General features: G+C 52.1%; 1 protein-coding gene across 2 annotated transcripts in view; it reads right to left on the bottom strand.

Annotated features, from left to right (window-relative positions):
* The window catches only part of SBNO2 (strawberry notch homolog 2), a 44,414-nt gene extending 29,230 nt beyond the window's left edge, over nucleotides 1-15,184 (bottom strand). For both annotated transcript variants that reach the window (XM_080935719.1, XM_080935720.1), the window contains exon 1: nucleotides 15,101-15,184. The gene's annotated coding sequence lies outside the window, so the exon portion shown is untranslated. The remainder of the gene's footprint in view (nucleotides 1-15,100) is intronic.
* Between the last annotated feature and the right edge of the window lie 9,646 nt (nucleotides 15,185-24,830).

The raw sequence follows: 24,830 nt of genomic DNA, 5'->3' as shown, positions 1-24,830 counted from the left end.
CTGAGTCAGACCCTGGAAAGCCTGTCCAGGGTGTCCCTGGCTGGAGGGTGGTAAACCCTAAACCTCAACATAGTCAGACACAGGACAACTGTGCCTTGGCCCCAGGTCTGTGACACAGACTGGAGCACACTGAGGTCCCCAGGCTTCCCACCAACCTTGAGTAGAGCCCCCAGACCATCCAGGATGGTGGTGGAACTCAGGCTGGCAGCACACAGGTTAATCACCAAAGGCAGGAAGGGGAGGTGGACAACGCCCAGTCAAGCCCTGGAGCAGAGCTGGACCTTCCAGTAATTGCCCACAGCCCAGGCCACAAGCAGCAGGCGGTGGCTTGTGTAATCCAGTCAGGGGAAGGGCCTGCCTGGGGATGGTGGCAGAAGGGAGGGAAAGGGGCCCAGCGGGCAGAGGCGAGACTGCCAGCAAGGCCAGAAGTACTGCTCTCCACTAGTCCCAGCTCTGAAGACCATCAGCCTGGCAACAACTGGATGGCACTCACAGACGCTCATGGTGGATAGATACTGCGTAACCCGGGGGACTGATTGACCTCATATTTTGGGGTGAACTGGGGATGTGGCTCAGTGATGAATGTTTGCCTAGTTTGAGTTCTGCAAGCCTGTCACCACAGCACTTGGGAAACTGAGGCAGCAAAGTAACAAGTTCAAGTCCAGCCTGGGCTATAGAGTGTGACTGCCTCACAAAATAAGCATAAGCTACGGGGCCGTGGCTTGGCTATTTGCCAGGCACAGAGGAAGCCTTGGGTTTGAATCCCAGCACACCATAAACACACTGTAGTGTCACACGCCTGTCATCCCAGTGCAAGGGAGGTAGAGGTAGGGGATTGGGAGGTCAAGATCATCTTGGGCTACATAGGAAGATGGAGGCCAGCCTGAGCTACGTGAGACCATGACTCAGAAAGAAAAAGAGGAACTGGAGAAATGGTGGCCTAGGTGGGAATGCTCACTGCATAGACGTAGGTCCCCAGCACCCGCTGGCCATGACCACACTTACTTCTACCCCAGCAGTGACTGCAACAGATACCACTCAGGGAGAGATGGGGACTGTGACTCAGTGGGCAGTCTTGGCCCAGCAGACACAGGACAGTCAGGAATCTGAGGTCATCCTCAGCAACAGAGCAAGTGGAAGGATTAGCCTGCGCTGCACGAATCAATGTTTTAAATATTTATCTTTTATTTTTTTAAGGTTGGGGTTTTTTTTTTTAGATTTATTTATTTGTTTTACGTGAGTACACTGTAGTTATCAGACACACCAGAAGAGGGCATCAGATCCCATTACAGATGGTTGTGAGCCACCATGTGGTTGCTGGGAATTGAACTCAGGACCTCTAGAAGAGCAGCCAGTGCTCTAACCACTGAGCCATCGCTCCAGCCCTAACTATTTATCTTAATTTTGTGTGTGAGCATTGCCTGCACCTGTCTGTTTACCATGTGTGTTCCTAGTCCCTGCAGAAGTTAGAGATGGCACTGGATCCCATAGAACTGGAGTTACAGATGGCTGTGAGCTGTCACATGGGTGCACCGAATTAAGCTTGGGTCCTCTGTAAAGGCGGACAATGCTCATAACACTGGGCTGTATCTCCAGCCTGAGAGACTGTTTTGTTTTTTTCTGTTTAGCTTGGTCTGGTTTTTGAGACAAGATTTCTCCGGATGGCCCTGGCTGTCCTAGAACTCTCTGTTACAAGGCCCAGCAATTCTGCTTTTGGCCATGTGCCCAAAGCTAAGGTCCAACTCCATGTGAAAGCCAGGCTCCACCAAGTGGTGATGCACACACGTTGTGTACCACCCACACACTGGAGTATTTTATTACACAGCCATGAACAGGGACACTCAGGGAGAGAACCAGACACAGACCAGTGTGGGGTAACATGCAGGGGCTGGAGAGACGGCTGATTCCAGCAAGCCGGCCTCCAACCTCCATACACACCCCTGGTGCTCACACACTATAGTAACCTCCTTACACACACACCCCTGGTGCACACACACTATAGTAACCTCCTTACACACACACCCCTGGTGCACACACACTATAGTAACCTCCTTACACACACACCCCTGGTGCACACACACTATAGTAACCTCCTTACACACCCCTGGTGCTCACACACTATAGTAACCTCCTTACACACCCCCTGGTGCACACACACTATAGTAACCTCCTTACACACACACACCTGGTGCACACACACTATAGTAACCTCCTTACACACACACCCCTGGTGCTCACATACTATAGTAACCTCCTTACACCCCCCCTGGTGCACACACACTATAGTAACCTCCTCACACACCCCTGGTGCTCACACACTATAGTAACCTCCATACACACCCTTGGTGCACACACACTATAGTAACCTCCTCACACACCCCCTGGTGCACACATACTAAAGTAACCTCCACATACACCACCTGGTGCACACACATTATAATAACCTCCTTACACACCCCCTGGTGTACACACACTATTAACCTCCTTACACACACACCCTGGTGCACACACACTATAGTAACCTCCTTATACACCCCTGGTGCACACACACTATAGTAACCTCCTTACACACCCCCTGGTGCTCACACACTATAATAACCCCCAGATGTTCATGTCTAGGCACCCTGCACACCTACCTTGCTCTCTCCGAAGTCTGTCACTAGTTATGCTGTTTCCTGCCTTGAACTTACATCACAGGGCATTCAGTCAGCCCCATACACTACCAGAATAAGTTCAGGTAAGGGCTGGCAAGATGGCTCAGTAGGTAGACTTTTTATGTGCAGTATCTATGTTGACCAGGCTGGCCTTGAACTCACAGAGCTCCACCTACATCTGTCTCCAAGTGCTGGGGTTAAAGGTGTGCTGTCACACTAGAGTGATCTAGACCCAAAGAACAGACATTTTGCACATGTGCACGTAGACATACACACTAAACACATGAATGAAAGCAAATTCCTGAATCAGGTAGGGCACCACACAGCACCTGGGGCCTGAGGGCACAGAAACACCTTCTGTCAGCAGCCTGTTGTGTTTATGGTACAAGCTAGGCACTGGTCCGCACACAGGAGACAGACTCAGTCTGCAGGAACATGTGGCTTCCTTCTGCCACCACGTTCCACAACTGTTCCAGAGGAGCTGAGGATGGCAAAGCCCTGTCCAGGCATCTGCTGCCTCTGTCAGACTGTCCTGCGGGGACATGGAGAGCAGGGCCAGCCAGGGTGGAGATGGAAAGTGCAGAGCCCTGGCTCACCCTTCACCATGACTGAGACCCACAGGCTCCACAGGGTCAGAGTGGCTGGGCTCACATCGGGCTCACATTCCCAAACCCAGTGAGTGGATGGCCCTGGGACCTAGCCCAGGAAGAGGCTGGTGGGTTTCCCAAGGCTTAGTTCATAGGAGGTATAGTCTTAGGCCATTAGACGCCTAGTTAAGTTCCAACTTGTCCAGCTAGAGCTGTCTAGGGGAGAGACCATCACTGTTGCTCTCAGGTCCTAGAAACCGAGCCTTTGGTCACAAACTAGGGTCTCTTCCTCTGTACAGACATTGGCCTTTTTGGAACCTTTGGGGCCAGTTACATGGAGCCTGTGAGCAGTTGGGGGCTTGCTAGAAGAGGTGTGTCCACTCACAGATGGAAAAGGCCCAGCTGAGATGACCTGGACTCCCGGCATTTGGCAGGGGTGTGCTGACATCTACAAAACCCACTGATAGTCACTGACAAGAACAGGAGGGTTCTAGGTGGGGCTCCACCCCTGACCACGCCCCCAGTCCCTCACTGGGGGATTCTAGGTGGGGCTCCACCCCTGACCACGCCCCAGGACCTTCATTGTCTAGCCACAGCCATAACCTGGTTTTAGACCTCTGAGATGCCCCAGCAGGTAAAGCACTTAGCACCAAGGCTGACAACTTGAGTTCAATACCTGAGACCCACACAGTGGAAGAGCAGTGACTCCTCAAGTCTGTCCTACCCATGTCCCTCAGTCAGCTCTCCCACCCCCAGCTGCATGCACATGCATACTCACAGTAAACAAAAGTCATGTTTTTCTGAAAATAATGTCTCACTACCTTGCCCTGGCTGGCCTTAAACCCCTCCTAAGGGGATGGCAACAAAGATCTGTGCCATCCTCCTTGCTTTCTCTCCCTCTTTGAAAATACTATAATGAAGCTGGAGAGGTTAGTGGTTAGAGCACCGGCTGCTCCTCTCCTACAAAGGGCATGAGTTCAGTTCCCAGAGCCCACATGGTGGCTCACACCCGTCCCTAGCTCTAGTTCAAGAAAACCTGACACTCTATTCTGACATCTACGGGCATCAAGCATGCACATGCAGCAAAACACTTATAAACTAAAAGTAAAATAAATCTATAAAACTAATAAAAACAAGGAGGTAAAGTTAAAAATCATACTAGCCAGGCATACTGGCCTACACCTTTAATCCCAGAACTTGGGAGGCAGAGGCAGGTGGAGCTCTATGAGATCCAGGCCAGCCTGGTCTACAGAGTGAGATCCAGGCCAGCCTGGTCTACAGAGTGAGACCCAGCATGGTCATAGTTACACAAAGAGACCCTGTCTTGAAAAATCAAACCCACCTAAACCAGAATAATACTGGAGGTAACTCGGCGGTTAAGAGCACTTGTTACTCTATTCACGGGGACCCAGACTGTTCAGAAGTGAGTGCCCGTAAGTCCAGCTCAGGGTATCCCAGGCCTTTGGCCTCTATGGGTACCTGAACACACACACGGAAAAACTGAAAATAACAGTAATAGTGGTGACCTTAAAAGCTCCGAGGCTTGTGTGACCGGAAGCCATGGGCTTTTCCTAAGCACAGCACAGAACTAAAACCATAGCCATATCTGTGCACTCGGGAACCTGGACGCCAGACCTGCTTTACCCACACAAACCCTGGCTGCTGGATCAAGTAGAGTGTGTGGAGCGAGCTCATGGATGTGCACATGCAAGCAGGAGCCAGACAGGCGTGCAGTCCACCTGAAGGCCCAGGAGTGGCAGGCCCACACTTGAGAAATACCATCCCTCGGGACAGAAAGTGGATCTAACTAGGTAAACCTCCAAAGCAGGCTAACCTGGTGACAGACAAACATGGGCAGACCCATGAGTGCAACGAGCCCTGGATCCAAGGCTGAGTCTGGAAACAGAAAGTTCCAGAATAAACGGCCTGGTGTGAATGGCTCTTGGCACTGCTTTTAAACACAGGGTCTCAAGGAAACCAAGGCTCCGTGCACGCTAGGGGAGAACTGGACTCAGCCCCAGCCATGGAATGTCCCTGCACAGAGCCAGGACAGACACATGATTTATGTGTGCACAGCAGAGGGCAGAGGGCTGTGTACCCCCACACACCATTCTTCAGGTGTCCACAGAGCAAGCAAGCGACACAGTACCTACTCAGCCACACCCGCAGCAGCCCCCACATCTAACACACCATGCATTGGCTAGTCTCGGTACTGCTTCACCATAACTCAAAGTCTTTACCTTTACTGGCAGTCTGTCCCAGCCAGTCCACCCTGACATTTCCTCATAGACAGGTGAGCCTGCATGCCAAAAAGCCTAACGTCACACCCCCTTCTTGGCCTCTGCAGAGGTCAGCCTGGCTGTGGGAGAGGCTGTATCCCAGAGAATACCTCACCTTGCCAGGGTGCTCAGGCGACACCAAGTGTACCCAGCATCCAGTCTCAGGAGTTCACTAGGCACACTTACTCCCCAAGGCCCAGCTGTGCCCCTTTTCTCCCCACACCTTCAGCAATAGTTAATGTGGGTGTCCCTGAGGCCTGGGAGTTTCTCATAAACCAAACTTCACCTTGGGCAGCAGTGGCTCTGGAGAGCCCGGGTGAAAAGAGCAGGGCCTTCCTTTTTTTTGGTCCTGAAGTCTAGTCTCTCCCTCTGGGATTGCTAGAAGCACTTGGGGTGGGTACTGAGAAACACTGGTAATGGCTGGGGAAGACAGGGTTGGTACCAGTGGCTGCAACATCAGGGGTCTGGCCAGGGTCTCACATGCTCAGTCTTCTCTTCCCATTCTACAGTCAGGAAGCCTAAGGCTTCTGTGGGAGCTTGGGACAGGGGCCAAAAGAGACCCCATCGTCAGGAGGTAAATCCCAGCAAACAAGCGAGGCTCAGCTAGTGGTGGTTCAGTAAAGGCGCTGGATGGCAAGCCTGGCAGCCTGAGATCCCCAGGACGCAGAGGCTTGAATGAGAGAACAACTCAGACACACTACATGCAGACTGTGGTGCACATGCCCCCTGCATAATTAATGAGCGTAACAAAGGAAATAGCTGGGCAGTCAGGCCTTCAGCTTGCCTGGCCGGAATCCCCAGAGTCAATCTTGCCACCTGACACACAGGGGACTCAGGCTGACCTCTCTCTACCTGGTAGATGGCCCTCTATTGCTCTGTACCCAGATGAACGTGGCTAGATCTGAGGAAGTTGGAACCTTTACGCTGCCAGTGGGAGTGGGCAAAGGCAGCACAGAAAGCCTCATTTGGAGACAGTCTTTGAACACACAATGGATGATCCTAAGATGGGCTGGAGTAACTGACCCCAAGACCAATGCTTTTGCAGTTTAGGTGACATTCCCAAGTTCAGTGTCCTATCTTTGGAGATGACAATATTTAAGACTGAGGCATCAGGGTCTCCAGAACTAGGGCTCAGGGTCCAGGATTCTCTATTTCTATGGTTAAAAATGCCCAGGTTGGATATCTCTATGCCCTGGGAGAGGCTGCCTTGGCCCTGCCCTTGAGCTTCCAATGTTCCCTGGAGGCTCCTAGAACACAGCAACGGGGATGCCAACCATAGGCAGAGGCCACTGCCAGCCTAACCCCAGGTCCTTCTGGGCATGGGCACAGGATATCACAAGCAGGCTGGTAGGAGCCAAAACGTGTAATGAGGAATGTCCCTGGGGAGTAGCCAGGAGGCAGGGGTCTGGATGTGGGCTATACCTCAAGTTCTAGTTCTGACCCCTCAGCTAACACCTCAGCCACTGGTTGGCCTGCAAGGACCCTCAGCCCAGGATAGCCCTCCCCCAATCTGATGATCTCCTTAGAAAAAGTGTAGGGGTGCTGGTCAGTGCTAGTGCACACCACTGGGAGGCAGAAGCAGGTGGATCTCTGAGTTCAAGGTCAGTCTGGTCTACAGAATGAGTTTCAGAACAGCCAGGGCTCCATGGAGAACCCCCTACCTACCATCTAGGAAAAAAAAAAAAAATGAGCCTGACTCTAGGGTCCCTTGAAAAGCCCTCACCCCTGGCTGCAACTGAGTCAGGGGAGAATGGTCACAAGGCCACCACAGCCCTTTTTCAGGATCACTCAGGAGGCCACGGTGTGGGCGGCTCAGACACCTGGCATTCCAGGACCCTTTGAGAGGCAGGACCAGGCAGGAGGGAACATTAGAAGGCAAGATTGCCAGAGGCAGGGAGGAGCCTAGAGCGACATCTGAACTGCCCACCCTCTCTTGCAAAACTTTCTGGTCTGGCCAGACAGAGGTCTGGTCCAGGGACTATGAGCTAGGATGGAGTGACAGCTCGTATGTTCAAGGGAAGAGGTGGGGGGCTCGAGCTGGAGATCCCACAGCCCTTGACAGAGCTGGCGACAAGGATGACTGTGCTGGGAGCAGCCTAAAATGTCCCAGACCTGGCAGTGTCTGGCATCCCCTCAACTGGCCATGGCCCTGTTCTCAGGAGGGGGCACAGGCTGGGAGATTCAAGGGTACTAACTAGTCTGACCCACTGATGGGGGTGCGAGTAGACTGAGCCAGTCACCATGAGGCTAGAGGAAAACCTAGTTGGGAACAGAAATTTGGGGAGACCACCAGCTGCTGTCCTGTGACTTGACCCAGGGAGTGCAAGCAGGACTTGAGGCCAGTGGGAGCTGAGGCCTGAGGCACACGGAGACAGAGAGCTGAATGGGGGCACCCTTGCCCTCAAAGCCAAGGGTGGGACACAGGTTAACCTGCTGTGCTTTCTGTCACGGACAGTCTCTCTACCACAAGCTGGCCTTGAACTCATCCTCCTACCTTAGCCTCCAAGTACTGGGATAGCAGGTGTCCATCACAGCCAGTGTCCCAAGGATGCTACCACCACCAGGAGAAAACCTCATCTGAGCAGAAAGTTCTAGACTCCAGCCCCACAGGTGGCATCATGGCTGGGACAATTGCCTCACTGTAACTGCGGAGGAGGACTCACAGCCCCCACTGGGGGTATCAATTGGCTTTCCAGAGCCCTGCACTCACACACCCTCTTCTCTAGGAGAGAGGCGGTGGAGCCTCAGAAAGCAAGGCAGACAGACATGTCAGTTCCAAAGGACCAGGAAGGAAGCCAGGCTCAGGTGGAAGGTGGACAGGACAGGCCCCTGTGCCTGGCTCTGAGCTACACAGCCATCCATATCACCTAGCTGTTTTCCCTGCAACAAAGGTATTGAAAGAAACAACTAATCACACAGAGAGATCTTCTGAACACAATCTTTACTTACACCCCAGTCCTTCATTAGTCCACCCCTTGCCTACATATGATCCAAAAATATAGAAGCTAGTAATGGGGAGTCATGGGCAAGGTCTGTCAGTGCTGAAGGCACACCTGGAGGAGCCTCCTGCAGCATCTGATGAGATGCCTTCTGCAGAAGCACAGGGGGAGGGGCATATCGCCTAGCTTTATAGTTGCTTGTCCCAGAAACATGGCAGAACCTCAGGCTGGGTCTCGGGGGCCCTAGCTCCAGTCCCAGGAAGTTCCAGTTTGGGTCTCAAGCTTAAGCATGGTCTTTGAGAGACTTTCAGTGCTGAGCGATGACATCTGCTCTCTGCTCCCCAAATCATCCTGGTAAGCCACCTTCTTTGGCTTCCTTCCTGTTCTTTGACACTGATATGACCTGGTGTATCTGTGCTTCACAGAGAGCCTGCTACCATCCCACTGAAGCTCAGGGCCTCTGGGAGAACTCACATGGTGGCTGGGGCTGGCCACCACTGTCCTTGGGATCCTTTGGTCCAGTCTCAGTGCCAACACAGGGATCTTCATCCAAGCATGAGGGTTATCTAGTGTTGAGTGGAGGCTAGCTCCAGCTTGGGCTTGGGCTGTGGGCACAGGAGCAGAGTGTGTCTATGTGAGTGAGGGTCTAAGCTCCATGCCAGGACGAGTAAGCTCAATCAACACTGCTGCCCTAGGCACCGTTTTTCTCCACTGAAAAAAACAGGTCCAGCAACTTAAGCACAGGGGCCTCCGGGTGGGGCCCAGGCCCCAGCTGGTTCCCACAGGCCTATAGGGTAGTTAGTCTCTAGGCTGGCGGCCGGTCATCAGCAGAGGCCTCGCCTCTGCAATGCCATCAGTGGGCAGGCCTTGAATCCGGAGGACTGACTCCTGCTATCTCCATTTCCACAGCCTGCAAGACAGCCAGTGCAGCCCAACTCGGGGTCTGCCTGCACGTGAAAGAGTGAGGCCTCAGCCCGAGAAGACCTCAGGGACACCATGGCCACCCAAACACACCCATGATGGCTTTAACCCTGAACTCACTGTGTAGCAGAATTCCAGAGTGCTAGGATGACAGGTGTGAGCTATCATCACACAAAGTTTATATGGTGGCAGAAATGGAACCCAGGGCTTTCTGCATGCATGACTGGCAAGTGCTCTGTCCCTAGAGCTATAGCCCCATCACCCAGGACTCTTGCCAAAACCAGAAAGAGAAGTCAGCCCTAACCATGGAAGTCAGCATGCCACAGGGCTGGTTATTCTGATGGCTTTCTAGACCACACCTGGGATCCTAACACTACACAGGCCAGGTACGTGTCCCAAAATTGGGACTCTTGAATGACCAGTAGGGCTCCACAGACACAGTGTCAGATGTTGGAGTGTCTGAAGTCCCACAGCTTCTCTGGAGCTCTTTCCTCAGTCCCGCCCTTCAGGGGGAGGAAGCAGGTGGGCAGGGCACACTGGAGAGGCCCAGGCATGGCAGGAGGGGGCAGGAGAAAGGAATGTGGCTCTCCTATCCTGACAGGCTGGTTTTTCAGGAGAAGTCCTGGACTGGAGTTTGGGGATGGCAGCCCCTGACTATCTTAAAAGAGCGGAAATAGGACATCACACCCAGTTCCCAGTGCTGGGTGCCACCAGGTTCCCACAAAGCCAGAGTAGAAATGTCAACTCCAAGACACCCCTCATGGCATCCCTGAGTCCCCAACTCTACCTGGGACTCAGAAGGCCAAGCTTCAGAACCTAAGACACTGTCTCTCTGGGCTCAGATGACACTAACAGGCTTCCTCAGCTGGCTGTTAGCCAGACTTAAGACATGAACACCCTTGGCCAGGGTGCCAGGGCCCAGATAGCACAATTCATTGCACTTGGGATACATAGAGCCCTTACTGGCCCAGCCCTGAACATTCTGGCTGCTCTTATCCATTTGTAACACTACCTGGGCCCTCTGGTCCCTGCCAGGCATATGAGACCCCACAGTATCCGCTCCCCAGGACCTAGAGCCAAAACTGCACCCACTGTATAGAGAATTCTGGAATTTTGGTTCTTTCTAAAAAATACAGAAATATTAAAAGAATGTGCTTTTGTTTTAATCTCGGGTGTGGGATGTGGGGCTGCTTCGGACTGTCCACAGCAGCTGACAGTGATTTGCCTCATGCTCTAGCAGAGGCGTGGTTTTGCCACGATAGTTTTGGGGAATATGTGATATTTGGAATTCTGGAACTTTTCAGAGGGCATATACATGCTAGGGCCCTGAGAGGCAGGGCTGATGGTTGTTGGCCATTCCTGGGGACTGTTAGTAATCATGCTTGAAGAAGAGATTAGATTCAGGAATCTCCTCTGCACCCCATCCTTCTTTCTCTCCTATCTAGTGATAGAGTGAAATGAAATGGAGGAGATAAAGGGTGGGAGACGTAGCAAAGACCAGAAACAAGGCCACTCTCCTCATGCTGCAGAGACAAGAGTAAGGGGACTACACTGCCCTTGGTTTACCTAATGTGCAGAAGGCCACCCTGGGCTACAGAATGGTGGGAGAGCAATTGGGGTAGGTGGCTGCTATTCTGGCATCAGGGCTACTGTGTGTGGCAGGAACTTTCTCTCTGACCTATTGGCATACCTGGTACAGTCACCCCACCCTTGTCATGATGAGTCACCACCATAAAGACCTAGATCTACTGCCCTCCAGGGACCCCCCAACCTGTCCAGCCTGTATCTGCAGCCTTTGACCCTCCATGAGTGGGGGACTTCTGGAAAAGGCCAATGACCAGCTTTCCTCCAAGCTCTGCGCTGTCACTTTCGAAATGTGGCAGGACCTTGCCCCATACCAGCCACCACCCCTTTCAGTTTCACTCCGGACTGGATTCCACTGGGGACAGGATGGGGCCAGTCTGATGAGAGACCTTTACGTCTGCTTACCACAGACCAGCTGCACATGGGTGTGGGTGGTGCAAGTCTGGAGGCAGCAGTCTACAAGTGCACCCTGGGGACAAGGCAGCAGGGTCTAGGGACAAGAGATAGGACGAAGACAGGACAAGCCAGAGAGAGGCAGATCTGAAGCTACGTAGGAGTGCCGTATCTGGCCCACTATCCATCTCCTCTGTGTGAACACAGTGGCCAAGCCAAAGGCTTCCCCAGAACATACGTTATCTCTGCTGTCTCCAGACACGGCCCAGGCATAGTGGGCTGTTCTTCATAGACCAGAGGGACCGTCTCTGTCCCTTTGACCATACAATGTCTACTACTGGAAGCAAAAGGGCAGGACAACAGCTGACACTGGGGCTACCTCTAATCACTATTGGCACACAGCCCCTCCACAACAGTCCCCACCACGGCATCTGTGTCTGGCTCCTGGAAGCTGCCCTCTGAAGACAGAGCTGAGCTGCAGTCATATGGGCCTCTGTGTCTGCGCTTGTTCAAGGGGTCCAGGACAAGGTTCCCAGCCATTCTCCAGTATCCCTGATGTCAGCTGGCTAGGGGCCAAACCTATGGCTCCTTCTCAACCTTGCAGTAATACCCATGGGCTTCAAGTTCATCTGCAGAGTTCCCAATGCACTAAGTCGTTCAAACATTACTGTGTAGCTCCAGAACATGTCACCCTTCCCAAAGGAAGGCCACACAGGATGTCCACACAGGAGTCACCTCATCCCAACCTCCCTGCCCTAGCCCTACAAACCCTCCTCTTGTCTCTGGATCCCCCAGTTCTGGAACCTTCCCACTTCAGGGAATGTGTGACCTTCTGTTTCTGGATCTCTGAACACGATGTCCTTGAGGTCTCACCACACTGCCCTAGGCACGAGATGCCCACAAGCACAAAGACGAAAATCTCAGCTAGAGTCCTGGCTCTGCAATTCCCTAAACCACAGGCAAAAGAGGTGCCCACATCTCCCAGGGAGGAAGCAGGGCAACCAGAGAGGTGGCAGCCACCATCAACAATGGTCCCAAAGGAAATCAGCTCCTCACCCGAAGCCCTGCAGATCTGGCACTGCAGGGGTGGGAGTGTGCAGGGGACAGGCCAGGATAACTGGGTGACCTCATCCTCAGACTGCACACTATGCTGCCTCCCCACCTTGTCACCATAGGGCCCAGAGTTATGGATGCAGTGAACAGAGCTGCAGACTGTGCATAATGCACAGCACAAACATCTGAACCTCGGTGTGAGTGACGACACTCACACGCAAACACACATGCACACAACCACAGACTTGACTGTGCTCACACAATCAGTGGATCGCACATCAACTCAGGGCTGGGGCTATGTGGGCAGTGTGAGGTGTGGACCTTCACCCGCTCTCATAATTTCAGATTATGTCACACATATCCCTAGCAGGAAGCTGTCTCACCCTATGGGGCCTAGGGAAGACAACAGGGACAGCCAACCCTTTATTCTGCTTCTGGGCCAGTGTTTCCTGCTGGCCCTACTCAAGGGGCCCTGGTGTGTAAAGTCAGGACGGCACAGGCCGGCATGTGAACTCTCAATGCCTCTGCTCCCCTCCCACGTGCCTGCACCCACTTCCACCCAGGGAAGGGAACTGCCCACGCTCCAGAGCCCAGAGCAGCTGCCACTGGTGAGGCCAGGCTGCCCATTCCAGTGGGTGCCACAGGTTCTCCTTAAAGGTGGGAGCAGAGCAGAGTTCTGCTAGGGTTGACTGATGGCCCCACAGTGCCTCTCTATGGCCATCATACCCAGGACTGGGCTGGCAGATCCCTGCCTGGGAAGACCCAGAGCTGGCCCGAGAACTCTGGAGAATGGATAGGGAGAGGTGGGGGGAGCTAGGTCTCCCAAATAAAGATCCCAGCCACTGACTGCTATTGAGTCAGGTCCCTAGCACAGCCAAGCACAGGGTGGGAACTGGTGCAGGCCTCTGCCACCTGAATCTGAGGTACAGTATTTCTACAGCCACCAGGTTATACACCTTGTTCCTTCAAATGTCCCCAGTCCCACACAGCAGAGCTCTATGCTGAGCCAATCCCAATCATGCCAGGATCCTCATCTAACAGGGGTTCACTGGGGTCCCAGCTCAGCTTAATACTTCAGGGTCCTTCACCACATTGGAAAACTCACCACTCGCCAGACTGCCAGCAATCATGCCACCCCCAAGGCCAGGCACCCCGTCTCTCCCCACTCTGGTAGACAGCCAAGGCAGGAAGGCCGCTCCCAAGCAGGCGGGACTCACAGGCGTTCCGGGAAGCAGAGCCGGGGGACGTCCCAGCCACTTGACACACTCATGCCTTTTTTTTTTTTTTTTAAACTTTTCAGAGTGTTAATCATGACATCCAAGGAGACACCCTGAGATCCCCACTACACCAGCAGGCTAGTCTGGATGTGTCCCTCCGGTGCTGGCACCCACTCTCCCCCACTTAACTCCCTGGTGTCTTGTTTCAGAGTCACTCTGCACATCCCCTAACCCAAACCAGGAGAGCAGGACCTGAGGGACATTGCTGGAATCAGTGGTGGGGCCAGGCCTGGGCATCCATGCAGGGAACCCAGTGAGGAGACTCCTCTGGGTAGCCAGGAGACCTAAGAACCCCTTAACTGAGGCCGCCAAGTGACGTAGGAAGGGACAAAAATACCTCAGAGGTGCCAGGGTCAAAGACCACCAGAAAAAAAAGGGGGCAGTCAAAAAGAACACAACAGGAGTTAATAGAAAACAACAGGAAAGAAAGGTTAGAGGTCATGACTGAGCCTGGGGTCAAGGGATCATGGCACAGGGTGGGGGTTGGGGCTCCCTCCCTGTCCTAAGCACAGGGCAGGAGTCATGGGGAAGGCAGTGCTCAAGGTTCCCAGTCTCAGGAGAGGGAAGGATCTGGGTCACTAGGAGAGCGGGGTCCCCGGGGAGAGGTTAAGGGTCACTAGGAGAGCGGGGTCCCCGGGGAGAGGTTAAGGGTCACTAGGAGAGCGGGGGTCCCCGGGGTGAGGTTAAGGTTCACTTGAGAACAGGGGTCTCAAGGTGAAGTTAAAGTTCACTAGGAGAAAGGGTCCCCGGGGATGAAGTTAAGGTTCAACGTGGACAAAGGGTGGTGATCGGTTAAGGTCAAGATTCAAAGCAGACTGTCGGGGATTCGAGGTGCAGCAAAGAGTAAGGGGTACCTCCCAGGACCCAATACCAGGGTCAAGGCCAGGAGTGACAGACTGTGGTCAAGATTCCCAGGGAAGGAAGAGTTCTCATTACCAGAGATGGGAATAGGGTCAGCCAAGAGAGTCATAGGAAACTGGGGTCAGTGTCAAAGATGGACAATGGAGGGCGCAATAGGAGTCAGGATTCCCAGGGAGAAGGGAGAGTGAGAGGTCCATGGGGATGGAGGAGTTCAGGTTCACACGCAGAACAGCCAGACTTGCCGGCTGGGGGCGGGGTCAAGGGTCGCAGCAGGACGTGGGGTCTGGACTCGTGGGGCAAGACCGAGTCTGAGATCCACGCGGAAGGTGGGGTCTCATCTCAGAGAGAGATGGGGCGAACAGGGGTCGTGACTGGAGGCAGGGTCAGGGGTCGCGGGGAGAGTCAAAGGTCGTAGTGCGGCACTCTCCTCCGCGCTCGCTCCCGCCCTGCAGCCCCAGAACGACCACGAGAACCACGGAAGCAGAGCCTGACCGCATGAGTCGAATGTGGATCGCGGAAGGGTTAAAATGAAGTCTCGGGCCGGCGCCTCACCTCAGACCTGGTCGCTGAGCCCGCGACGCCTCAGTTTCCCGGAGCCTCTCAGCGGCCGCCGCTCACTTCCGGGTTCTAGGCGCCATCTTGGCGACGGCGTGCACTTCCGCTTCTGCGAGGGGGCGCGGCCTTAGGGGCGGGGCTTCTTGGGGCGGGGGCAGGATCTTGGCACTTTAGGGAACCGGACCTCTTCACTGTCCCCTGCCTCAACAAACGAACTTGATCCTGCTGGGCTGTATGAGCCTCAGTTTCCCCTTCAGGACTTTGCACATGCCCTAGCACACTTGCAACATCAAACCCCACCAACCTCTTACACCCTTGCCTTCCTCAGCTCCCTTAGAACTATCTAGAAGCTCTTTGCATTTTCTTTTTTTTAATACAGTCTCACTGTGTAGCCTTGTCTGGCCTAGAACTCACAAAGATCTGCCAGCACTCTACAAGTGCTGATGTTAAAAGCATAAACCATCATGCCTGGTCCAGTCCCTTTCACGTCCCTACCATAGACCTAATTCATGTGTCTCCCTTCTCAGTGCAGACCTAGGGAATTGGCCTCAGTGGGGATAAAGCCAGCTTAGTCACTCCTCTTCCAGCTGCGTATCAGGAATTCAGACCCAGAGCCACCACCATTCAGAAGCCCGAGTCCTGCAACCCTGAGATTAGATTTGCCTGTAAATAAATACGTGAACTGTATGGAAGCTGTTTTATCTTCTTGGCCCTGGCTGTCCTGGAACTCCCTCTGTAGACCAGGGTGGCCTTGGACTCCTGAGTGTTGTAACTAAAAGCATGTGCCACCATCTCAGAATGAGCACCTGGTCCCTTATTGTGCCTCTAGAAAACCCGTCTAGGGACAGGGAACGGGAACTATACATCCTCACTTAGGCCCTCAGGGAAGGGGACCCAGGCAGGAGTCCCTGCATAATAGTAAGGCTACCACTAAGGAGGTTATGCAGTAAGGCTCTAGAAACTTGGGTTTAAGCTTAAGCAGAGTTTGTCACATAGACTGAAAGGAAAGAGAGTCTAAGGATAGGAAAAACTGTTCAAAAGCTCAGGGTAGACCTGGGCAAGGATGACCCACACTTTTTAACATAGTCTCAGCTGTGGGGAGGCACAAACAGTCTATCTCAGTGAGTTCAAGAGAGAAACAATGTCTTGAAAACCTGAACAACAACAATGAAAAGGCCTGACATGGCAAACGGGGGAGACAGCTTGGGCTACAGTGCTGAGGAGCTGAGCTCTGTCCCCAAAACCCAGGTGTGCCGGCACAGGCTTTCATTATAATCCCAGTGCTGGGGAGGCACATTCAGGAAGGTCCTAGACCTCTGTGGCCAAACAACCTAGCCTAGTGGGCACAATCCAGGTCCACAGGGACCACGTCTCAGAAAGCAATACAAGTCAAGGTTAACCTCTCCCTCTCTCTCTCTCTCTCTCTCTCTCACACACACACACACACTATACACAAACACCTGCGCACACACAAAGAATAAAGAGTTTGGAAGTGTGATACCCAAAGGGAGGCCTGAGTCCCACACCAATGAATCCAGTTCCCTCTCACCTTAGTCCTCTGAGATGGGACAGTGACACCTGCCCTCCCCAGGGGAAGAAATGGAGGCAGAGGACTGTCCTGAAGATAGTCCAGGTCACCTAAGGAAAGGCTTAGAAGTGACCTTTGCCGTGTCCAGCATGGAAAGCCATGAGGTCACTATGGGTAATTGCCTCGAATGGGGGCAGTTTGCCCAGCCCAGGGTGTATCTAGCCCTGTCAGCCTGAAGGAATCTGCCAAGCTGGGAATGGCTAGGGAATTAGTCAGATTTGGGGATTTCCAAGGAAACACAGGAGTCAGCTTCAGAGAGCAACGGGCTCTAAGTTCATGGGACAGTTTTAAAGATGCAGCACCATGGACTTGCTGTGTGACCCCAGAAAAGACACCTGACTCCTCTGAGCCTTTAAACTAATGAGCTACTACATCCTAGGTTGTTCCACTGAGTGCACTGGCAAAGTTTTTGCTTTGAGAATAGTTACATCCACTCAGGCTAGCCACAAACTCAAACTGTAGCCAACAATGACTTTGAACTCCCGATCTCCCAACCTCTATCCTCCAAGTGTAGAGGCAAGGGGCATGTGCCACTATGTCTGCTTTATGTGGTGCTGGGACTGGAACTCGGGGCTTGATGCATGCTGGGTAGTCTACCCTCAGAGCCCCGCCCCAGCCTATATTTTAGGTTTATAATTTGGTATAGAGGGGCAGGAGACTAGACACACAGGGAGAGATGAAGCCCAGCACCTTAGGCTAATAGGAAAATGTCCAGCACGGAGCAGCTGTGCCCAGCCCGGGTCATTATGTCAAAGGATAGAAAGCCCTGCTGGTGAGTGCTAAGGACCTTCTGGGACCCTCAGCTTCTCAGACTGGAGCACACCCACCCCAGCTTCCCTGTTGAGAGACGCCCATCTCCAACACAGCAGCCAGCTAAGTCCTCACCAGGCACTCAGCAAGTACCAAGCAGCAGGTGAAGCAGTCTGGCCAGGCAGGCCTGGACCTAGGGATTCACTTCCTGTTTCCCTACAATCTGGAAAGTCCCGGTGTTCCCAGGCTGCCACCAAAGCTTCTCCTCCTCATGGTCCCCCTGGCCACTTCTGTTTTTTATACCCACTTCCCCTGGTGGGGGCCCCAGTCTGGCACCGCCTCTTCCCCCCTCTCCACCTCCCCCCACTTCCATCTCCCTTTCTCTAGGTCTAGCTGGGCTTTCCTCAGTGCAGAAGGGGACACTGAGGCAGGAGCTGCTGCAGAAGGCTATATCCACCACCTACTCATCTCCCTGTCTCTCTCTCCTCTCACCTTGTTTCTCTCCACACAGCAACCTCACCCCAATAGCCAGCGTTTTCCAGTGTAGACATTCTTCAGTGCCTGACCCACCTGTAGGAACTGGCTCCTTGGTGTCCTTAGGTGTCTATAGGCCACTGTCCCAGGACCTGCGGCTCCCAGCTCTCTGCCCCAGGACATACAGCCAGATCCTGCTAGGCCTCTGTTAGGGCTGCAGTCTGTGCCAAGACTTCGGGGAAGAGCAAACCTGCCTGACAAGTTTGAGATCCACCCAAGCCAGGCCTGCCTTCTCTACGGGAAGGGGCTGGGACACCTGGGACACCGTGGAAGTGCTCATCCACACACCTCCACTTTGACCTGAGTGGGTCCTGAGGTTGGGGAGCTACAGGCTGGACAATGGAAGAAGGAAGGGAATGAGACACACATGGGGCACATGGACAGGGGGAGTTCCAGGCTGGACAGTGGAGGTCACCGGGGAGCTAGGGGCAACAGGAAGCCATAACTGGTTGTAGAGCAGGGCTGTGGTACAGCCGGGGCAGAAACAGCTGTTAGTTGGAGCTCCACATGGTGGCATAGGACTGTGTCATCCCCCAGACACTAGAGACGAGGCAGGGCCATTGTGAATTCAAAGCCTGCCTAAGGAATCTTAAACCATAAAGGAGTGGGGGGGAGGGTGACCTGGGGCCAGGTCCTAGCTCCCACCTTCAAAGCCACCTGCAACTTCAGTCCCAGATCTGATGCCCTCTTCTATCTCCCTCAGTACTGCATGGTGGATAGACAGACGCAAGCTAAAACACAAAAGTTTGTCAAGTAAAAAGAGGGTTCTGGGACTTGACTTTCAAGTGGAGCTGATGCTTGGAGTCGCATAGTGTGGGACCGAAAGCCTGGGGGCACACACAGACACACGCACACAGATGCAATTATACATAAACACATCCACACATACATATGCACACACATCCATGCATATGCACACATACACATGCACATTCATACATACATGTACACACACATATATATGCACACATACACACAGACATATACACACATATGTACATACATGTATTCACATATTCATGTACATATACATACATATATGCACATACACATACAAATAAGCAACTCACATACACACACATACAAATACACACTAAAACCCAAAGGCTCAGCTAGTGACAGATCTAGAGAAGGAAGTGCAAGTCTAGATGCTATACCACCCAGTACCCATAGGGAGACTGTAATAAAGTGTGTAATTAAGTAGGGGAGAGAGAGGGGCCCTCAGATTCCTTAACCCCAGTTTGAGCTTCCAGCCGAGTACCAAACCATGACTGGACTGAAGGCCTCTCATGTCAGGTATAGAGCTTTGATTAGATTCCTGAGAAGTCAGGCCCACAGGGGAAGGGGAAGCTGGGAGCAGAGGGCTGAGGAGGGGCAGTTAAGGATAATGGGGCAGAGGTTAGGGCTCAGAGCTTTGGTCTCTGTCGAATGGGAGAGCGGGTACAAACTGAGCAGAGACGACTATTTGTTTTTCTTTATTCTAGGCATGTTTAGTGGAGTTTAGTAGATGCCCTGGGGCCAGGCCCCAGGTCCAGCACTGGGACCCTCAGCCCAGAATAGGACAGAAACTGCAGAATCCCTGGCTATATTGGCCACAGGGCACCCTGGAGGTGGCAAAGTCACATTCTACTCCCCTTGGTCCTAACCAGTGGTGATAACTGGCCCTGAGCAGTGATTTCACCTGTCCTGGGGACTCCAGGATCTTTGCCTGGGAGTTGCCACCCAGCCCAAGGGAGATTCCGGGAAGGGTGACTCACTCCCATCCTGGTGGGACAGAAGGGCACTTGGAGGAGAGGATAAGTCCAGCCAGCAGTCCAAGTGTCAGCTCAGCTGCCCCACGGGGTTCAGAGCCTGTGATTCCAGCAGTCTGAGGAAAGGGTTTAGGACTGGTCACAGGTGTGTGTCTGCTGTTGGGGACCATCTGCTTCTCCAACTACAGCAAAGATGGAGGAGCTCTTCCACATGCCTCTGCCACACCCCAGGCAGAGTTTATAACCGGTTTACACTACACACTGACTATCCTGAAAATGAATGTTATCTCACCAGGTGTTGGTGGCACACACCTTCAATCCCAGCACTCAGGAGGCAGAGGCAGGTGAATCTCTGTGAGAGACCAAGGCCAGCCTGGTCTACACAGAGAGTTCCAGAACAGCCCAGGCTACGTGGGGGAACTGGTTCAAGAAAACAGAAAAGGAAAGAGAAAAATGTCATGTCAGCAACTCTCGGAGGTGCTTCATGTGTTATAGACACCAGGGGCGGAGTGCTGTATTTCTTGGTGATGGAAACACTGTTGTGCTTTTGGTGCTGGGGATGGAACCAGGGTCCTCAAGTGTGGTAAGCACATGCTTGACCACCAGGCTATATGCTATCTGTGCAGCCAGAGTGACTTTACCGGAAGGAACTAGTAAACTGGAGAGATCCCACAGCCAGGGGCCGGGGAGCCCCGGGTACAAACTTTGTGGTTCATACATGTTGGAGTATTATGTGGCCCTGAAAAGGAATGAGCCTCTGATACAGGCCAAATATGGAAGGGGTTGAGAACACAAAAGATCAGTGTGGGACTCCATGATAGGACATGTCTAGGACATCGGAATCCAGAAATAGCGAGTTGATTCACGTGCTTGTCATTCCAGAACTCAGAAGAATTGAGTTAAGGCCAGCCTGGGCTATATGAGGGGTGCAGTTCAGTGATAGAGTGCTTGTCTAATAATCCCCCCACTACCACTAAAAAGAAGGCAGGTATTTAGGACATGCACAGTGGATGGCCGGAGGAATAGCTGCGGGTGGTTTATTGCCAGTCTGTATCTGTTGGCTACGGAAGTGTAACACGTTGCCTTGAACACTGTGGCCCGGATTCTCCGTTCAGGCAGTGGTGAGCCCACTAGATCTCTGTCTAGTGGCAATGCCTGCTTCCTGGGGTTGTAAAGCTTTCATGATGGTGTCTGTTGTGAGTGGCATGGCAGAATGTATTGCTTGTATTCATGGTAAAGTCATACTTTGTGTGTGAATGTAGGTTTGTGCACCGCGCGGAAGCCCTGTGCCCACAGAGATCAGAAGGATCCGTCGGATCCCCTGGAACTGGAGTTACGGAGGGCGGTGAGCCACCATGTGGGGCTGGGACTCGAACCCAGGTTCTCTATGAAGAACAAGTGCTGTCAATCATTGAGATACCTCCCCAGCCCCCACCCCTTCATCACTCCCTCTCACGCTGTGGCCCTGGCTAGCCTGGGACTCCCTGTGCAAAGGAGAATTTCTTGAATTTATGAAGCTCTTTCGGCCTCTGGCTCAGGAGGGCTAGGACAAAGGCATGAGCTGCCATGTCCTGCATTCCTGACTTTTTATGCTGGCTCTTGTGGTGGGCAGGCACAGAACCTACCACAGTCTGTTCACCTGATGGGAGAGAAGCTTTGAACTTACAGTGTCTCTTTCTGATAGGCCATGACACCAGTGTGAGAATGTGGGCCAGCCTGGGCTTCACGAGAACACCACTGTCTTTTTTATTTTTTTTTTTAAAGGAGGAAGCCAGGAAAATTTGAGATTGGCCTGTGCCAGGCAGGTAGATCTTAGAAAGAAAGGAAAGGAAGCAGGCTGGAGATTGCTCATCGGTGAAGAGCACTGACTACTCAAAGGTCCTGAGTTCAAATCCCAACAACCACATGGTGGCTCACAACCGTCTGTAATGGGATCTGATGCCTTCTTTTGGTGTGTCTGAAGACAGCGACAGTGTACCCACATACATGAAAGAAAAAAATAAATCTTAAAAAGACAAGAAAAAGGAGAGGAGGAAGATAGGGAGGGAAGAAGGGAGACAGAGGGAGGGATGGACAGATTGAAAGGGAAGAAAAGCACAAGGTAGAGGTCTGCCACCTGAGCACCAGAGTCAGAGTTCAGGGTCATCCTACACTACATAACAAGTCCAAGGCTAATGGAGGAGCCCCTGTCTCAAAACAAGCAAACACTGAAGCAGTCATGAAGGTTGGGGAAGACGTTCATGGGGCAGTGAATGTGGCTCTGTCCCATGTGCTAAGATCAAGGGCCTGGAAGAGAAAGTCCTGCTCTTAGAGATGAAATTAAACCAGGAGCAAAGATGCATATCAGGTGACTGAGATCCAGACCCCCTTTCCATCTGGGGCAGTAGGCTGGCTGTGGACTTGGGGAGTAGGCTTTACCTTTCCTCTTTCCCAGCCCCAGCTTCCCCATGCTTCAGCTTCCCACACCAGAGGATGGGGACGTAGCCTTGAATCTCCTATCCCAGACTCCCACTGTGCTGTGGCAGAGAGAGCTCTCCAAGGCCCCTGTGAAGGTTCTGAGGGTACCCGCTGTCACAGGGTAAGACAGATTTACCCGTAAGAACACAAGCCAGGGTCCTGAGCTAGTAGTGTCTTCATTCAGTTTGTATCAGTCAGCTATGGCTGAGTAAGAAAAGGACCCAAGAGTGGCAGCTTCAGACCGATGGATACACCACCTGGCTAACACAATGGGCTGCTTGTCTGTCAGCACTCACTCATTCATTCATCCTTTCGCTCATTCATGCAGCACTCACTGAGTCATTCGTTCACCACAGTCTTCGATTGTTCATTACCTAGTCATTGTCAAGGATACTGAGTGTCAGTGAGCCACGGGAGGGCAGCGAAGGGCCTGGGGTAGCAGGACGGAGCTGCATGGACCCTGCACAGCCCAGGCCCGGCTGTTCAGGCCGACCTTGGGCCGCTTGCCGCACCTGCCCCGGGAGTCCATCTGCTCCAGAGCTGTGTCCTGACCCTTTGACTTGTTGAAATTCTACTTGTCTTCTTTCAGATCTGTGCGGGTTTGGCCAGCATGTATGTGAGCCACTTGCATCAGTCCCAAGGTGACCAACAGGGTCACACCCCACTCAAGCTGGAGTTACAGGAAGTAATTGTGAGTCACCCCAAAGTCACAGAAGATCCGCTGGCCTCTGCCTCACCACTGGTGGAATTAAGTGTGCACTGTATCCTGTTGTGGTGCTGCACACCTTTAATCCCAGCACTCAAGAGGCAGAGGCAGGTGGAGCCCTTGAGAGTTTGAGGCCAGCCTGGTCTACAGAGTGAGTTCTAGCTACACAATGAAACCCTGTCTTGGAAAATCAAGAGGGAAAAAGAATGCTTCATGACAATGGACTTAATTTTTAATATATTTTATTGAGGTTTTTATATATGCATACAGTGGCTTTTGTTTCTCTGTGTCCTAGAACTCACTCTGTAGATCAGACTGGCCTTGAACTCAGAGATCTGCTTCCTGAGTACTGGGATTAAAAGTGTGTGCCACACCCACTCAGAGTACACCTAGACCTTAAATCATTAATAACTCAAGAGCTAAGAAGATAGCCTTGTGGCAATTTTTGGTATTTAAAAATCATTATGTTTAATCTGTACACACCAAGAAAACTTTGACTATTCCCATGTTATGTTTTGTTTTACATGTACTTTATGCTTATGGTAACTAGTAAGATTTCAATGCATACTATCAAACCTTTAAAAAAATCAAGTACTGGGAAAAATATACTCATATAGTTTTATGCCAAAATGCTTTTAAAAATCTGTACATGTATCTCTTTTTTAAAAAATGAAGTTGTCAGAAAAAAAAAAAGTGTCACAACTGTCCAGAGAGCCTAGGGGCTTTCACTGGACAGTTCCTGGTGGGTGTTTTGGCTCAGATTAAACAAACGTTTATTAGAGTGTTTTCTTTTTTCAGGCTGGCCTTGAACTTGCAGAGATCCTATCTCTCAAGTGTTGGGTTAAAGACTCGAACCACCACTTCTGGGATAGTTTTCATATTTTGATTTTAATATTTTTCCCTTCTTGGGAGACTTTAATGGCTATTCCTGTTTGTCAACTTGACTATATCTGAAATGAACTACAATTCAGAGTTGGAAGGTTCACCTGTGACCCAGGTCTTGAGTTTGGGAGATACAAGTTTCTGACCTGGATCTGGGCATGGAGATCTTGAGGCATAGTGGCCATGAAAAGTTTAGGCCCAGGAGACTGAGGCAAGGAGATCTCTGAGTTCAAGGACAGCTAGGGAAAAAAAAAAGAGTGTAAGATCCAGGTGTGGTGGTCACACCTTTAATCTGGATCACACCTTCTGCTGGAGGCCTACATAAGGACACTGAAAGAAGGATGATTCGCTCTCCTTTGCCTGCATCTACTTGCTAGCATGTCTGTTGGGACCTACAGCCTTGTGGGACTGAGCAACCACACGCCCCTTGGAAGTCCTACTCACTGCTGACCATTGTTGGACTACAGACTGTAAGTCACCAACACATTCCCTTACTATACAGAGACTACCATAAATCTTGTGACTCTAGCAAACCCTGACTGATCCAGAGACAGGGTGAGCATGCTGGGGCCCTGCTCACATTTGTGTGGCAGGAAGGATGGAAGCGGGAATCTACATTGTCAAACTGGTTCTCTCCTCACTGGGCCAGCTGCAGGCTTGATCTTAAATCTGCAGTTTTTTCTCCTGGTGACATCTACTCCCCCAGCACATTCCTGATGTGCTTCCATGGTCTGGAATCTGCTTCTCAGGGACAATTCATGTTCTTGAAGTTACTGAGTTCCCAATTTTACAAAGTGGCCGCTGCTTTACTACAAGTCACAGGTTCAGTTCTTAGCACTCTGGTTGTTGTAATTGTAATTGTAAATGGCTGGTTACAATTGTCTGTAACATCAGATCCAGGCGATCAGAGGCCACTGTGGGGTCCTGAATGTGACACAATACAATAAGTATTTCTATCTATGTGTTTGACCCAGAGTCCTCACCAGGAATAACTCTTCTCCTTAGAGAATTCAAGGCAACATCTTGGGGACATGTGTGGCTGTCACACTGGAGGGCTCC

Source organism: Micromys minutus (genome assembly GCF_963924665.1).
Source record: "Micromys minutus genome assembly, chromosome: 22".
NCBI lineage: Eukaryota > Metazoa > Chordata > Mammalia > Rodentia > Muridae > Micromys > Micromys minutus.
This window is presented reverse-complemented; position numbering and strand designations above follow the sequence as displayed.